Source organism: Anabrus simplex, chromosome 13, assembly GCF_040414725.1.
Source record: "Anabrus simplex isolate iqAnaSimp1 chromosome 13, ASM4041472v1, whole genome shotgun sequence".
Lineage (NCBI taxonomy): Eukaryota > Metazoa > Arthropoda > Insecta > Orthoptera > Tettigoniidae > Anabrus > Anabrus simplex.
In genome coordinates, this window is record NC_090277.1 from 70541621 (window position 1) to 70557280 (window position 15660).

General features: G+C 41.4%; 1 protein-coding gene across 2 annotated transcripts in view; it reads right to left on the minus strand.

The window, feature by feature from the left end:
• LOC136884939 (regulator of G-protein signaling 7) overlaps positions 1–15660 on the minus strand; it is a 276905-nt gene that overhangs the window by 199731 nt on the left and 61514 nt on the right. The window lies entirely within an intron of this gene.

Genomic DNA, 15660 nt, shown 5'->3' on the forward strand with positions numbered 1-15660 from the left:
TTTATTTATTTATTTATTTATTTATTTATTTATTTATTTATTTATTTATTTATTTATTTATTTATTTATTTATTTATTTATTTCAGTTCAGCAGTAGCGAAGTTAGAGCTCATGGTCCTCTCATACACCTAACGCTGCGTTACTCGCGCGCAATTTTGTTACGGGTAAGGTAAGGATAAGGTAAGGGTTGTTCTGCCCGAAGGCAGGTCCGAACCTGCGCAGAGGTATTCCTGAGCCTGAATTTACTTGCGGTAGGGTGGCCAGTTCCTTTCCGCTCCTCCATTCCCTTACCCCCCACCAACAGCGCGTGCCAACCCATCCAACTCCTGACCACGCCCAATGTTGTTTAACTTCGGAGATCTCACGGGATCCTGTGTTTCAACACGGCTACGGCCGTTGGCTTTGTTACGGGAATACTCGCAATTTTATTTCTGTTTTGATTGAATACATTGTTACTTATTTCGTTCTTTTTTAGTCTTGAATGAATTATTGTTCATTTATAATACGTTTTATTTCTATTTAAAGCTTCTTCTGAGATTTTGCGGACCGTTAATGCACAATTAGTTATACTATTTACTTCACTATCAGCATTACCACTTTGTTCGCTATCCGAAGTAGACTGGTCACCATTTTCACTAAAATCGTTATATACTTCCTCGGAGTGCAGAACTTGTTCCGTTACAAAATCTTCTTCAGCATCATCACTGTCATCCTGTGGAACTTAATCATCATCACTGTTTTCGTCCAACCACTGTCAGATGGTTAGCCATAGTGACGCCAGACGTAGCCCCCTCAACTTCATCACAGGTACAACCTCCAAGACGTTCAGTCGCCACTCCCCACTGCAACTACCAGTGGGCTACGCGCGAGTGTTGGAGGGTTAACCATGTAAATAATACATATGTAAAAGAGATGTTCTGTGGAGAACATATAATGAAGAAAGAAAACAAAGCTCAACAGACGAAATTGAATAAAAAGAAAGAGGAAAAGTCATAGTGAAAAAAGTAACATACAACATGTCCTGACTGACTGATTCATCTTCGCCGAACCAAAACTACTCGGGATAAAGAAATGACAGTTTGGAGGATACATTCATATAACAGTGTAAGAGCTCTCTCAGGGAGGATTTTGGGATAATCTGTCGCTAAGGGGGTGAAAAGGGGAGTGAATAGTTTAAATGAGTATATCTATATGTCAAAATTTAACAGTTTACAGACGTAGCCACTGGTATTTGCAATGTCCTTTTAAAAAATTAAGAAAAACTACACTTTTGTTTTCAGAAAATCCACTTAAGGGGGTTGTAAAAAGGACTAGAAAGGGGTAGAATTCTTTTCATGAGGATACTTATATATCAAAAGCTGAAAGTGTTCCAGATATGAAAATTTGTGTATGGAAACTTGTTCAAAATTAAAGAAACATGTATTTTTTGTTTCCGAAAAATCCACTTCGTGTGTGGGGGGGGGGGGGCGTGAAAACAAGTGAAGAAAGAGTTGAATTATTTTTTATGAGAATGCGTATATATCAAATACCAATGATGTTACGGACGTGAAAACTCGTATTTGGAATCTCGTACGTAATAAAGTAATGGCCATAAAGAGTGATTTATGAACATGAGTTAGAAGCTACATTTACACTATAATAATACTAAGTGGCACAATCACACGAAACAATCAGAGGTAATCTCTACATGCTGACATTGACTTAGAGTGAATTCCACAATCGTGAGCCAGCCACACACTGGCATCGAAACTGACCAACTACGATTGAGGTGTGCTGTGTCTTGTACTCATGCCCAGTACATGGTGATTATTGTTTTAACAAGAACTACGACTGGGGAACCATCTTCTATTAACAACAATTAGAGAAGAGGAAGAGATTGGACACTTTGAAGGTATCAAGGGTCACGAAGGGCGTGAAAATGTAAGACTCCAGGAACCTAATAGCGTCGGGGTCGGAAAATAAGAGTGAGGTCTGGGCACAAGTAAATGAAAAAAATTCCCAACTCAGCTGTGGTCAATGTACGTTCTTAGGAGATTTCAGCTTTGTTCTGTTTGGAAACACTGCGCCAATAGACCACGCGTAGCTGTGAGATTGTCGCCAGCTCTCAAGAGGGTTTTCCGTCGTTTTCCATTTTCATACCACTCGTCGCCATAAGACCTATCTGTGTCGGTGCGACGTAAAGCCCCTTAAAAATGTAAGCTGTCAGAACGTGCAATTTTCCGTATCTCTGACGTGGGAATGATCTTCCGGTGGAATTGCGTTGTGTCAGTTCCTTGGATGTTGCAGGAACAACCATGACATTCAGCTCACGTGACTGTTTGGTGAGGTCCGTTGAGGAGATGTGCTAGGTGTACAGTGACCTTATAGGGACCTCCTTGAGCAACATGTGATTCCAGTTTCGCAAATCCGCAAATGTGACTATACCGTTATTTTCATGCAAGATGGAGAAACACTACATGTCCAACCTTCAGCATCTCTAGATCCATATGCGTGATCTTCCACATCGCCCGGCCTAAATCCATGTGAATAATGCTTCAATCAATCAATCAATCAATCAATCAATCAATCAATCAATCAATCAATCAATCAATCAATCAATCAATCAATCAATCAATCAATCACTACTGATCTGCATTTAGGGCAGTCGCCCAGGTGGCAGATTCCCTATCGGTTGTTTTCCTCGCCTTTTCTTAAATGATCACAAAGAAATTGGAAATTTATTGAACATCTCCTTTGGTAAGTTATTCCAATCCTTAACTCCTCTTTCTATAAACGAATATTTGCCCCAATTTGTCCTCTTGAATTCCAACTTTATCTTCATATTGTGATCTTTCCTACTTTTAAAGACGGCACTCAAACTTATTCGTCTACTGATTTCCTCCCAAACCATCTCTCCACTGACAGCTAGGAACATACCACTTAGTCGAGCAGCTCGTCTCCTTTCTCCCAAGTATTCCCAGCCCAAATTTCGCAACATTTTTGTAACGCTACTCTTTTGTGGGAAATCACCCAGAACAAATCGAGCTGCTTTTCTTTGGATTTTTTCCAGTTCTTGAATCAAGTAATCCTGGTGAGGGCTCCATAAACTGGAACCACACTCTAGTTAGGGTCTTACCAGAGACTTATATTCCCTCTCCTTTACATCCTTCCTACAACCTTTAAACACCCTCATAACTCATAACCATGTGCAGAGATCTGTACCCTTTATTTACAATCCCATTTATGTGATTACCCCAATAAAGATCTTTCCTTATATACACACCTAGGTACTTACCGTGATCCATAAAAGGAACTTTCACCCCATGAACGCAGTAATTAAAACTGAGGGGACTTTTTCTATTTGTAAAACTCAAAACCTGATTTTTAACCCCATTTATCATCATACAATGGCCTACTGTCCATCTCACAACATTATCGAGTCATTTTGCAGTTGCTCACAATCTTGTAATTTATTACTCTATACAGAAAAACATCATCCGCAAAAAGCCTTATCTCCGATTCGACTTCTTTACTCATATCATTTATATACAACCTGTGACAATAAATTTCGGTGAATGAAGTCAGAACGGTCGATCCGGAAACACTGGCGACACACAAGGCTGCACCTGCGTAGCAGCAGGTTTTGACCTCCTGCTCCCAACGTTGTTCAGTTGAGCATCGTGTGTGTGCCGTGTAAGACCTGTTTGACACAGTGCTTGTTTAGTGCGTTGGCTCTGAACTGCAAACTGCAACATGAATGACCAAAAGATCAATGTACAGTTTTGTTTTAAGCTTGTTAAGACATCGAAAGAAACGCATGCGATGCTGGTACGTGTTTATGAAGATCAAACACTGTCCTTGAAGTGTGTGTACGAGTGGTTCGCCCGTTTTCGAGGAGGCCGGGAAAGTGTTTCTGACAATCCCCTTAGCGAAAGAGCGGCGACGGCCGTCAGTGACGAAAACATTGAAAATGTGAGGACATTAATCACGAACGATCGGCGATTAACTGTGCGCATAATAGCAAATGAACTGCAGATTAACCTGAATCCGTGCGACAAATCGTTACCCAGAAGTTAGGGAAGAGGGAAACGTGTTCTCGTCTTGTGCCACATCACTTGACTGACGATCAGAAGCAGGCACATTTAGAGGCTTCACAGGATTTTGTCGGAACGGCGGATGCGACACCAAATTTCTTGAACTGTATTGTCACTGAGGATGAAATCTGGTGTCTCAGGTACGACCCTCAAACGAAACGGCAAAGCATGGAATGGCGTTCTCCAGGATCCCCTCGTCGGAACAAGGTCAGAGCCGAAAAGTCACACATCAAAACGGTGCTCATCATGTTTTTCGACAGTCAAGGCATTATCCACAAGGAATTTCTACGTGAGGGAACGACGTTGAATGCTGCGCGCTACATTGAAATTTTGACCCGTTCCATGAAACGTCTACACAGGGTACGACCCCAGTACGCACAACAAGGTTCATTGCTTTTGTCCATGACAACGCTCGACCACACGCAGCCAATATCGTCAAATAGTTCATGGCAGAAAAAGGGGTGGTGCAACTTGAACATCCCCCATACTCGCCAGATCTCAATCCTCCAGACTTCTTCCTATTCCCACGACTCAAACTCGCTTTGAAAGGAAAGATATTTGACGATATTCCTGACATCCAACGAAACGTGACGAGGCTTTGAACACCATCCCAAAGGAAGTCTTCTTGCAAAATTTTCAGGACATGTATCGCCGATCTGAGCTGTATAGGTATGGCAAGGGACTATTTCGAAGGACTGTCGTGCATTGTTCATCTATATTAATAGTACAGGACTATTCACCGAACTTAATTGTCACAGGTTGTATATAAGAAAACATAAAGGTCCGATAATAATGTCTTGAGGAACTCCCCTGTTAATTATCACAGGGTCAGATAAAGCTTCGCCTACTCTAATTCTCTGAGATCTATTTTCTAGAAACAGAACCACCCATTCAATCACTCATTTGTCTAGTCCAATTCCACTCATTTTTGCCAGTAGTCTCCCACGATCTACCCTATCAAATGCTTTAGGCAGGTCAATCGCGATACAGTCTATTTGACCGGCTGAATTCAAGATATCTGCTATATGTTGCTGGAATTCGCGGTTATGATTCCCAAATAAAGAAAGAAAGAAAGAAAGAAAGAAAGAAAGAAAGAAAGAAAGAAAGAAAGAAAGAAATATGGTAAATTCTTCATTTTGACACCCTTCCCTTTTTATTGCTGATAACAAAGTGTTTGATATTTGTTTATGGTTTCCATTCCCCTTAATGAAGATAAAGAACGAGACACGTGAAGGAGACCTGCGGTACGCATTTTGACAAACGCCGGTAAACTTAATAATGCACGAGTTCATGCAGGAGTAAGAAGCCCCAGGTATTAGCCCGCACTTAAATGTACCACGGGGACTCGTAAAGGCGAAAAGCGTTCTGGGATTTTGGTGACAGGACTTTTAACATGATCATTTCCCAAAGAAATGAAGATAAGTTACCACTGAGGTTTCACCCTAGATCGCCTATATCGTTCCCCCGGCGTTATATGCCCTTTTATTATTTTTTTCTTTAAGGGAGATTTGAATGCGTGTCTCGTGAATGCAGAAAAATGTATTTTTATATCCTCTAAAATATCGGCAGTTAGAAGTGTTTTGAGCTTATATTGTGCGGAGAGGCGGTGGTATACAATTTCTTATCACTCGATTGGGTGCCTAAAGCCTAGATTCTCTCCGCAGTGCTCATATGGCGCTGTTGGTGGCGATTCGACCATCGGATAGGGACATGAAGACTTGACCACTCACCGTGGTGCTATTTGACGAGGTGAACCTAAGGAAGGGCATTCCGTCGTAAAAGCTCCCTACGAAGATTCATCTTTCTTCATATTCGACCCCGCAGAGAGATTGCACATACAATAAAGGTGATGGCCAAAGAAACACAAGGGTCACGAAGGGCCTCCACACGGGGTTGACCAAGGGAAAGTGAAGAGACTGACAAGTCGAAGCAATGCCACGGTCGCCAACCCACACTCCCAAGCCCCTTGGGCACCTTTAAGTCGCCTCTTACGACAGGCGGTGGATAACGTTAGTGTAATTCTATCGCCCCAATCCAGAGGGGGACGAATGGAAGAGGACAGGTTACCTAGGAAAGTAATGGAGGGTAAGACAAGCAGAGGAAGACCAAGGTGATTATTAGGTTCGGTTTTTAAGTAAAAGAGATGTGTGATTATTTAGAGGTAGTTGTAAATAGAGGGTTGTGGAGTTGATAGTTAGTTTACAGAGGCTTGCGGACTGAACGCTGAAAGCCACAGCAGCCTATAATGAATATGTCATGTCTTGAGTGCTAAGTGAGGATTTACTATAATTTGTTTAGTCGAAGAAAAACTGTGTTATTCTGTGAACGGAAGTGCCAGGCGAGCTCTGGAATTACGCCAGATGTATGCTTCCAGTTCGAAATCTGTTTCTTGTGCCGAAAGCGACCGTAGTCAGAGTGGCGATGACGTCATCTGCTGGCTCCTGTGACATCGAGCTGTCATCATTTTGTAGCGAATTTAAAGCTCACATCTCTCCTTTTCGAGTCCTGTCTAATTTCACAATTATATGATATCATCTTTACAGTGCATCTTCTTCACCTTGTTATTTCTTCCCCACAATATTTCCATTAACTTTTATAAACTCTTATCTGAGATTCAGAGTCGTACAGACGTCTCGTCTTGTTGCAATTTGCCATGAATGTCTTCCGGCCTGTAGAACCTTTCTTTGTGCCTACATTGTGCAGTTAACCCTAGAAGTGCCAAACGTTATGCATGTCAGTTATAGCATCACTTATCTTCCACTGACGCATTCGTATAGAGGATGACAAAAGTTAGGTCTATTATTTTTATTTTTTTACAATTAACCTTACGTCGCACCGACACAGATAGGACTTATGGCGACGATGGGATAGGAAAGGGCTAGGAGTGGAAAGGAAGCTGCCGTGGCCTTAATTATGTACAGCCCCAGCATTTGCCTGGTGTGAAAATGAGAAGCCATGGAAAACGACCTTCAAGGCTACCGGCAGTGGGGCTCGAACGCGCTATGTCTCGAATGCAAGCTGAGAGCTACGTGACCCACACGTTATTATTATTATTATTATTATTATTATTATTATTATTCCTTTTTTAATTCTATTTGTTCGGGGCGTCGCCCCATGTGGATCTTTTGCCCCTGTGAACCTGCGTGTAATTGGAATGGCGGTAGTGTGGGATGTTGTGTGTGAGGAAAGGAAGTCCCCGGCCAGGGATATTAATCATTACAATTAAAAACCCCTGACCCGGTCGGTAATCGAACCCGGGGCCACCGGGTGACCAGGCGAGCGCGTTGCCTCCTACACCGCGGGGCCGGACTTATAGAAACTAAATACAGTCACGCAGTGACAGTGGTACGGTACACTACTCTACTTGTGCAAGTTAGAGGTGCAAGGTAGTGGTCATCACTTGTGTGTTTGTTCGCGTGTGGTGCGGGAGTGCCAAGCAATGGAGACCGACAGTGGAGGAACGTCAGTGGTAAATGGGACTTCCTTACGAGTGGAGCGTGAAATCGTAGTACCTATGGAAGAAGAACCCATAACCAATTCATCCAATAATACGACAAGACAGCAAGATTCTCAGTCCACTGCGTCTGACGTTCAGGGAAGTAATACCGAAGTGGTAGACCGGTCTAATTCTGAACAATCTAACAACCAAGCCGAGACGCCCCAAGTGGCTCCTACTCCGGAATATTATAATCGATTTCATCACGGACCTTTCTTTGTCTTTGTTGAATCCCTAAACGAGCAAAACATCGGCAATTTGCATCCTATGGCACTTGGTCGCCGTTTTTATGAAACCAAACTCAATGTCAAGTCGATTCAACGTAAAGGACGTAATCGACTACAAGTTACCTTTCATACGGCTTCTCAAGCAAACGCATTTCTGAGTAATCCCATGCTTGAAACCCTCAAAATTAAAGCGTACATCCCATCCTCACAAGTGTTAAGAGTTGGCATTATTCGCGGCGTTGAAAAGGGTTTATCGAATGACGACATATTAAAGTACTTAGAATCCGAGGCACCCGTGAAAAGTGTGCAACGACTTAATCGCCGTGCCGTCCAAGATGGGGAAACCCAATACCTGCCTACGGGTTCAGTAAAAATTGTTTTCAGATCACAAGCATTACCCTCCCATGTCGCCTTATATAAGGTGTACATGGAAGTAGAACCCTACATCTTTTCACCGATTCGCTGCCGCAAATGTCAGCGCTATGGCCACACCATTCGACAATGTCAAGCGAAAACTGCTCGTTGTGGGAAATGTGCTCAACAACATGAAACCCAAGCATGTACGGAGCAATTTACGCAATGTGCGTACTGTAAAAAAAACCATGTCACAGGTTCATCAATTTGTCCAGAACATAAATATCAGGTCACCATTAAAAAATTAATGAGTACTGAGCACATATCCTTTCCCGAAGCCAAAGCCCGAATCGCCCTCCCCATTTATCATTCCGTTCCCTCCTCTACCGTCAAATCCCCCAGCCCCTTCGACTCCCAAGTAATCATGCAATCTCCCCCTCCTACACCTGAACCCGGTTTCGATCTTCAAGGATACATGGCCATTCTGCGAAACGAACCGTCAGTTCCAGTACATTCGATTCCATCCACGAGTGCCATGCAACAACCCCTGTCAATAGCATATCCCTCAAGTGCGCCCTCATCTGCTAGGCAGCCACCCTCTGCAACCCCTCAAGATACACACTATCCTCCTTCCAAGGAACGCCTACAACAAGAAATCCAGCAATTGCTGGTAATGTTAATTCAAAGTATGGGTCACGAGCCTCAACTTCACCATGTCTTATACAAGTTACGAGACTCCATCATGAATATCCTAGCATGATTACTTTACTTCAATGGAATTGTTGAAGTGCCGCCTCTAAAAGACATGAGTTACAAATTTTGTTGAATGAAACACGAGCTCATTTTATCTGTTTACAAGAAACGTGGTTTCAACCGCATATCCCTTTTCGTTTACGAGGTTATCAAGTTCTCCGACATGATGGTAACGGCTTTGATGGAGTTGCCACATGTGTACATACTTCCTTATCAGTTACACAATTATCTTTACAATACATCATCCCGCACACTTATGCTGTAGGAATAGTACACCATAACACCTGTTTCATTAACATCTATTGCCCTCCCCACATTTACATCACTCAGAACCAATGGATGCATTTTATCCAACAATTTGACACATTTCCACATCTTTTTCTTCTCGGAGATTTTAATTGCCACCATACTGAATGGGGATGTATGGTAGATACAATCAAAGGTTCCAACTTACTTACTATTTCAACTCATCAGAATTTGTTTCTCTTAAATGACCGCTCTCCGACCCATTTGACTCCGCCTGGATCTCCACCTAGCGCAGTAGACCTTACTTTCTGCCGCACCACTATGGCCCCTGTTACCACCTGGCATACATTATCTGATACGCACACTAGTGATCATTTCCCGATTATCATCACCTATGGTGTTCACCCACCACATTCCCAGTTTCAGGCACCCTCTTGTATAAGTAACGTCCGATCTTATAAAAACTTCAATGTCTCTACTTACCAATCATACCTCAATTATATCTTGCAGCAGAAACATAAGTCCCCTCTTTCCTTTTCCCTTTTACTCCCTTATTTAACCCAATATTTAAACATGTTTCATCCGTGTCGACCATTAAAAGTGACGACCCATCCACAGGAATACGAACTAAAATGGTGGGACAAAGAATGTCACGATCTTATTCATAAGCGCAAACAATTATTCAAACAATATCGCCAATCGATGACGCAGCAGCATTATTTTCAATTGCGAAACCATATCGCGAAAACAAAACTCGTCTTTAATGCAAAAAAGCGAAAAGCTTGGCAATCTTTTATTTCTCAATTAACTCCACAGCTTCCAGCAACGAAATTTTGGAACGCGATCCGCATGATCACGAGAACTTTCCAATACCAAACTTCCTCTGCTTATCCGCGACAACTTCTAGAAGATTTTTTATACACCCTTGCCCCTGTTACCGTAAATCCCCTCTTCCTACCCACCTCACAGAATAACTCTTGTTCTTTTCTTTCCCTTTTGAATCCAATTACATATAATGAATTACGCTCTGTATTATGTACCGTCAATAGCTCATCACCAGGACCTGATGCAATTACTTATCAAATGCTCACGGCCTTACCCCCCCCCCCCATGTTCAAATTTACTTACTTAAATATTATAATAGTATTTTAGAGACATTACATATACCAGCATCTTGGAACGAGTTTTTCATCACCCCCATCCTGAAACCAACGAAACGGCCTACTGAACCTGATAATTTCCGAGGCATAGTTCTGGGATCGTGTATACGCAAAGTTTTTTGTAAAATCCTTATGAAACGCATGGCGTGGGTATTGGAAAATCACTCGTTATTACCCAAGTACCAGTTTGCCTTTAGACGGGGTATTAGTACACAAGACCCTATCATTATTTTCTTACTCGACATCTTACTAGCAAAATGGCGGAAACAATCTCTCGTAGCAGTGTTTTTGGATATTAAAGGTGCCTATGATGCTGTATTACTGTATATCCTCTGGGTGAAATTATTTAGTGCTGGAATCCCTTTCCAATTCATTTCTATTTTAAATCAACTATTTACTAACCGCCGGTTAACTATTAAATCTCATCAACACACAATTGATAGCCGTTACACATCACAAGGTTTACCACAGGGATCAATACTCAGTGGAATTTTGTTTGCCCTTTACATGAAAGAGCTCGAATCTCTTGTGCTACCACACGCCCGTATTCTAGCTTACGCAGATGATTATGTTATTTATTGTGCTGACTCCCACATTGACTTTTGTAGAGACAAAATATCTCAGGTTCTAAGTTTAGTTTTTCAGTGGCTGACGGCCCATGGACTTTCCCTTTCTATACCTAAATGTGCAGCAATGATCTTTACACATAAACGGACCTTTGATAAAACCCCTATTAACTTTGACACCTATAGCATTCCCTTGGTTTCACAACACTTATATTTAGGAATATATATCGATCAAAAACTCACATGGCAACCTCATATACGACACCTGATTAGGAAATCTGATCGTTATATCACCATTTTACGAACGGTAACGAAACGTGCATGGGGTGCTGACCCTTTGTCAGCACTACAGCTATATCATGCAACCATTCGGTCCATACTTGATTACAGCGCCCATATTATTGATTTAACCTCTAAACATAGTTTATTAGCGTTGGACCGTCTCCAATTTTCAGCACTACGTATCAGTGTGGGTGCCCTCCGCACAACACCTACTAACGCTTTATTAGTCGAAACTACGGAAGAACCACTGTACATCCGCAGGATAAAACTTTCCAAAAAATTCCTACTTAAACACATTAGTAGAACGAACTCCCTTATTGTCCCTAAATTACAATTATTATATGAATATTATCAACAGCGTCCTCCTCCCAATCATCGGTATCCTGCCATATATATGGCTTATGCTGAAATCCACCATCTTACTGAGACTATATTTCGTACACCACGTATTAATACGTATTCATACCACTATGATATTCAAACATTCCGTCCTTCTATTATCATTGCCCCTTCTGATGCATCAATCCAATCTATGTCTGCACCTTATCCCACATTATATGCTCATAAGAAATTTAAAAGTCCCATAACTACACCAGATTACCACCTATTTACCGATGGGTCAAAATCCAATACTGGAGTCGGAGCAGCATTTTACGACCCCCAACTATTCATCAGCTTTAAATATCCGTTACCTAATAATTTAACTATTTTTACAGCAGAATTATATGCCATATACCAAGCCCTTGTATATGCTCAACAGTTGCAATCCAAAAAAATAAATATATTCAGCGATTCCCAAAGTGTTTTACAAGCTCTGCATTCACTCGCCCCTCATACAAATACATATGTCTACGAAGTCAAGTCTCTCCTATTTCGCCTTGAAACATCCGGTTTTGTTATAACGCTAATATGGATTAAAGGACATAATCGGCACGTAGACAACGATATGGCCGATATAGCAGCGAAAGACGCTAGTGCAGATACCGCGAATATATTACAAATCAAAATTCCGATTCCCGACTTCTTTCCAAATATCAAAGCTGCAGCTCAACACACATGGTGCACACAATGGCGATTATCTGCTCATACGAAAGGACAATATTACTACCAACTTCAACCGAGTATTCCCACACTACCGTGGTTTGCAACTGGTACGTATACACGACGTCACATTACTAATATCATCCGACTACGATTTAATCATGCCTTAACCCCAGTATATTTAACTCGATTTCACATTACGAACGACCCAACTTGTTCCTGTGGAGAATCTGAGTGCGATAGTGACCACCTGTTCTTTCATTGCCCCGAACATGCACATCACCAGACCATTTTGATGCAGAAATTACTTAAAGTTCCAGTATCTTTGCCTACACGACTGTCAGTTTTGTTGCACCACCCTTCGCCTACGATCATTACTATTTTAAATGAGTACCTTGATAACACTCGCATAAAATTGTAATCACGATTTAGTTTTGCAGTTGGTTTTGTTCCGACATGTTTGTGAGGTGGCACTTCTCAATGTCCCTGGTGAGTAGATACTGTTTCAAGGTTCTTATTATTTTCCGATCTCGTACAGCGTCACACGTTACTCCTATTCCAGCTTACTAAGTTCTTTGTGTCTTTGCTCAGTCCTGAATGTACTACCTCCATAACCCTCCTCATACCCGATATAATCTTACTTCCTTAAGTGCATCTATCTTCGTGTGATCATGCTACAATCGGACATTCGTGTTGTAAACGTGTGTTTTTGTGATATAAGTGTACCATATTACTGATCTTGTGACTGGGAAAAAGTCTTTTGAATCCCACATAAATATCCGCAAGACAAGACAAGACAAACTAAATACACGTAGAGAAGCGAGAGCTCAACCAATATTACAGGAGAGAGGAGGAACGTCAGTGACAATAAATGTTCATCATTGCTCTTGATATATTTTGATCACTGAACACATTCACTAATATAACTTACACTTAAAACGAGTAATTATTATTTTATTGACATAAAATTAAAAGGACAGTAGACTTACGTTTATATGGCTCTAAGTTTCATAGAATGGTTTAGCTCTCAGATCTTTGAGTTTTGTTCCCACTTGTTCACAGAGGATGATTACCTAATTGTTTCCTCTCAAAACAGACCTCTGATACTCTGTGTGATATGCAACATGTTGGGGGACTCGCTATAGAACCTTTCTTACAGCCAAATTAATTTTCGATAATTTGCTTTACGTCGCACCGACACAGAAAGGTCTTATGCCAACGATGGCATAGGAAAGGCCTAGGAGTCTAAATGAAGCGACCGTGGCCTTAATTAGGGTACAGCTCCAGCATTTGCCTGGTGTGAAAATGGGAAACCACGGAAAACCATCTTCAGGGCTGCCGACAGTGGGGTTCGAGCCCACTATCTTCCGAACACTGCACTGTAGCTATCGAGCTCGGTAGAGCCAAATTCATACAAAACACTTATACACAAGTAGAACTCTTAGGTAATAAGGGATCTCTTTCAATAAGTATTCCGTTATATGACTTTACATTCCACAGACAACAGGTAAAGAGTACACACTAAGTATTCACGGGAGATATGGCAACGCTGTATGTTGTGCTATTTAATAGTTGTGTTTTGTTTATCGAAAGATATCGTGCGCCATTATTTGTTGCCATTTTGGGGATTAGAAGATCGTCTATACTTATTTGGTTATCAGAATAACTACAGAAAAATAAGACGACCTGGTCTGTACGAAATTTGATGTAGCATTTGATGTGGGATGCCATGATCTCAGATGTAATCTCACAAACGGTTGGTTCATTAACCTGATATAAATCAGTACGAACCGACGTTTTCTTTTTCAGATAAGTCATTATTGTTCTGTACTATTCGTTAGGCCTACAGTCTCGGTGACTCCACAACTTGTAACATGTTCCCAATTAATTAAGCCAAACACGAAATAACATTAAAATCAATCACCTGAAACAACGAGGTGGCATAAAATCTCCTAATATCTTCATTAATGGTTGTTTTATCTGAGCTTGGAGAAGATGCGGAGAAATTGCTGAATGGTATTGACAGATTCTTGGATAAGGAGTGCAGTCGAACGAAGTCAGGTGATGCAGGAAATATTAGAATAGGAAATGAGTAGACGAATATTGTTTCTTTGATAGTAAAATAACTAACGATGACACAAGTAAGGAAGACATAAAATGCAGACTAGCACAACCAAGGAAGTCCTTTCTTAAGAAAAGAAATTTGCTCACTTCGAACATTGATATAGGAATTAGAAAGGTTTCTGAACACTGTCACCTGGAGCGTGACATTGTATGGAAGTCGCTCAGAATGAAAGAAAATAGAAGCTTTTGAAATGTGGTGTTAAAGAAGAATGCTGAAGGTGAGATGGATAGATCGAATAACGAATGAAGAGATACTGAATCGAATTAGTGAGAGATCGATTTGGCTAAATTTGACGAGAAGAAGAGATAGAATGATAGGACACATCTGAAGACACCGAGTTGTGTGGCGGTAAGAACAGTAGGGGTTCACCAAGGTATGAATATGACAAGCAGATTAGAGTAGATGTAGTATGCAATAGTTACGTAGAAATGAAAAGATTGGCACAAGATAGGGTGGCATGGAGGGCTGCATGAAATCAGTGTATGGACTGATAACTCAAACAGCAACAATGGTGACAGGTTCACTCTATCAGCCAAGGGAACGAACCATATTTTAAATTGTTGGTCACTGTACATTTGTACAGGATTTCCCATCACCCAGAATACCTTTTGGGTGCCCAGAAAGCATGCTACATCTTTCTGCACAACAACGTGAGTGATATAAGTGTATGAAGAAATAAGTGGGGCACTTAAGTAGGGAATACGAAATAAAATATAGCTTATAAGGGGAACAACTGCTATCTATGAATTCGACCCTTAGTGGAGTTAGTTGTGGAGTTAAACCTAGAAGTGCCAAACGTCACGTGTGCGACGCAATGCAATATCATCAGAATGCCAACGTCCCAAGCGCGACATAATCAGTTATAGCATCACTTATCTTTCACTGATGCATTCATACAGAGTATAGAGTTACTGGAAAATCTTCAAGTCTTTCAGAATACACTCCTCAGAAATCCAAATTACTCATTCAAGGACAGGGCAGGTAGAAGGCAAAGGGGAGATGGTGTAGAATGACATTAGCAGACGAATAAACTTGAGTGTTTCTTTTAAAAGTAGGAAAGTTCGCAATATGAAGATAAAGTTGGATATTCTTTTACAGCAAGAGGATGTGACAGCCGTTGACGATCGGGATGTAGTCCCTGTTATTCTAGGGAAATAATTCTACAATACCTAGGTTCCATATTGCCGAGCAAAAATGAGGTGGAAAAGGAAAACGAGTCCGCCTCTGTGGTCTAGTGGTTAGTGTGATTAGCTGCCAGCCCCGGAGGTCCGGGTTCGATTTCCGGCTCTGCCAGGGAATTTGATAAGCGGTATGAGGGCTGGAACGGCGTCCACTCA